The sequence below is a fragment of the Podarcis cretensis genome (assembly GCF_951804945.1).
Source record: "Podarcis cretensis genome assembly, chromosome: 5".
Lineage (NCBI taxonomy): Eukaryota > Metazoa > Chordata > Lepidosauria > Squamata > Lacertidae > Podarcis > Podarcis cretensis.
Genome location: NC_137174.1, coordinates 96,982,131 through 96,985,528, shown reverse-complemented (window position 1 = coordinate 96,985,528; position 3,398 = coordinate 96,982,131).

Sequence of the window (3,398 nt, the reverse complement as noted above, 5' to 3'; positions counted from 1 at the left end):
TTGATTTGGTCTTTAAGTTTCACTTTCTATTATGACCGATTAGCACAGAGAATGAGGGAAACAAGGAAGCAGATGCTGGATACATCTTTCCTTTTCTTTGATGGGGTTCCTACTTTACCCCAGCAGTTGAAATGGTAATACTTCCTTGCAAGATTATTATTATTATTATTATTATTATTATTATTATTATTATTATTTCTAATTAAAGGTTGTATTTCAGATTATTGATTATATTTGCCACTGGAGATGCTGCCAGGGATTAAACCTGGGGATTTGTGCATGCAAATTACCGTAGATGTTCTACCACTGACCTTCAGAAGGGTTAGAAGGAATCAAGCAGCCCTTAAAGTATCCTGGACCCAAGTCATTAAGGGCCTTGCACATTAATACAATGACCTTGAACTTGGCCCAGTAACTTATGATCAAACAGTGCAAGGTTTTTAAGCACAGGAGTTATGTGCTGGTGGTAGTTTGCCTCTACCAACATCTAGCTGCAGCATTTTGCACCTGCTGGAGCATCCACACCAGGCCCCCAAGGGTAGTAGCCCCACATGGTGTGCATTGCAGTAATCAAGCCTTGGGGTTACCAGAGCATGAATCATGGTGGCCAAACTATCCCTGTCCAAGTCATTGCTGGCATAACAACAACAATTTGACTGGTTTGCCCCAGCCACTCTGGATGGCTTCCAACAAATATAAAAGCACAATAAAACATCAAGCGTTAAAAACTTCCCTACACAGGGCAGCCTTCAGATGTCTTCTAAAAGCTGTATAGTTATTTATCTCCTTGACATCTGATGGGAGGGCATTCCACAGGGCGGGCGCCACTACCGAAAAGGCCCTCTGCCTGGTTCTCTGTAACCTCACTTCTCGCAGTGAGGGAACTGCCAGAAGGCCCTTGGAGCTGGACCTCAGATGGGGGTGGAGATGCTCCTTCAGGTCTACTGGGCCGAGGCCATTTAGGTATTTATAGGTCAGTACCAAAACTTTGAATTGTGCTCAGAAACGTATTGGGAGCCAGTGAAGATCCTTTAGGACCAGTGTTATATGCTCCCTTTGGCAGCTCCCAGTCACCAGTCTAGCTGCTGCATTCTGGACTAGTTGTAGGTTCTGAGTCACCTTCAAAGCATTCGGCGATAAAATTCCTAGCCACTGAGGCTGCCTGTGTCACCTTCAATGACAAAGATGGATCCCCAAACTATTAACCTGTTCTTTCAGAGGGAGTGTAACCCCATCCAGAATAGGCAGCTAACCAATCTAATCTCCTCAAGTGGTTTTCTGGTATCAAACAATCTGCAAGTGGCCTACCTGAACTCTTCTACTGCTCAGCGTCATGGTGTCAAGGCTAGTATTGCCGGCGGCACCATTTGTACAAAGAGGAGCTCCTTTGCTGACGCAGCGTCCTTTATTCCAGGCAGACACTCTCTTGCGCTGACATGCCAGCTAATCCTCTCCCACAATTTTGGGCTGCTTTATTTCCCCAGGGCAGCTGGTCTCTGATGCAGCATCTGTTTCTCAGCAGAAGTCTAATCTAGCTGTTTTATTCCTGCCAACCAGCACAGTTTCTCCTCTTTAAACCCAGCCTTGCCTTCAGTGATGCTGTAAACCTTTAGTCTAAAAATCCTTGCCAAGCCTATTATCTAAATAATACACTCATTAGCTTCCCCCCACCTTGGAAAAAAAGATAAATGGGTCAAGATCTTGTTTATATTTCGCATCAGGTTACAAATATGCTGTCTTTTCCTAGATTACTACAGATCCGGGGGTACTGGTATGGCCTTGGTCCAGTATACCTGAAGGAGCATCTCCACCCGCACAGTTCAGCCCAGACACTGAGGTCCAGCTCCGAGGGTCTTCTGGCGGTTCCCTCCCTGAGAGTAGTGGGCTCAGGCCTGTCCTACACCCTGAGAGAGGCATTGTTGTTGTTGTTTAGTCATTTAGTTGTGTCCGACTCTTCATGACCCCATGGACCAGAGCATGCCAGGCACTCCTGTCTTCCACTGCCTCCCACAGTTTGGTAAAACTCATGCTGGTAGCTTCGAGAACACTGTCCAACCATCTCGTCCTCTGTCGTTCCTGTCTCCTTGTGCCCTCCATCTTTCCCAACATCAGGGTCTTTTCCAGGGAGTCTTCTCTTCTCATGAAGTGGCCAAAGTATTGGAGACTCAGCTTCACAATCTGTCCTTCCAGTGAGCACTCAGGGCTGATTTCCTTCAGAATGGAGAGGTTTGATCTTCTTGCAGTCCATGGGACTCTCAAGAGTCTCCTCCAGCACCATAATTCAAAAGCATCAATTCTTCGGCGATCAGCCTTCTTTATGGTCCAGCTCTCACTTCCATCCATCACTACTGGGAAAACCATAGCTTGAATTATACGGACCTTTGTCGGCAAGGTGATGTCTCTGCTTTTTAAGATGCTGTTTAGGTTTGTCATTGCTTTATTCCCAAGCAGGCGTCTTTTAATTTCGTGGCTGCTGTCACCATCTGCAGTGATCATGGAGCCCAAGAAGCTAAAATCTCTCACTGTCTCCATTTCTTCCCTTCTATTTGCCAGGAGGTGATGGGACCAGTGGCCATGAACTTCGTTTTTTTGATGTTGAGCTTCAGACCATATTTTGCGCTCTCTTCTTTCACCCTCATTAAAAGGTTCTTTAATTCGTCCTCACTTTCTGCCGTCAAGGTTGTATCATCTGCATATCTGAGGTTGTTATTTCTTCCAGCAATCTTAATTCCGGTTTGGGATTCATCCAGCCCAGCCTTTCGCATGATGAATTCTGCATATAAGTTATCGCAAACCAAAGCACTCACGCAGGACCTGCTCCAAGTCTGGGGAGAGGCAAGCAGGCAAAATTTTATGCATTTATCCTTATTTAAAAGAATAAAAATACAAAATTGTGTGTGGGGGGTGGGGGTTCCCTGGGGAATGCCTTCCCATCAGATGTCAAGGAGATAAAGAACTACTTAACTTTTGGAAGGCATTTTAAGGCAGCCCTGTATCGGGACGTTTTTAAGGATTGATGCTTTATATGTGTTGGAAGTAGCCCAGCGTGGTAGAAAGACGGGTGGAGAATAATAATAATAGTACTGTAATAATAATAAAAATTGTGAATAAAAATTATAACTTTTATTATTTTACTCTGAACTCAGCAGACATTTTATTTGGGTGCAGGATCGCTTCCCAACTTCTGTGCATAGAACAAGCCGCTAAAGAAAAAAAGGCGCCGGAGCCACGCGCCGCCACACGAAGTCGAGCGTGCGCATGCGCCGCGCGGGTCCCTCACTCCTCGCCTCCCCCCCTCCCTCGCGCTGGTCTTTGCTCTCCGTCTTTTGTCCATTCTGATGCACCGTCCACCTACCCCTTTCCCCGCTCTTTCCGGAAGCGGAAGAGGCGGGCCGACG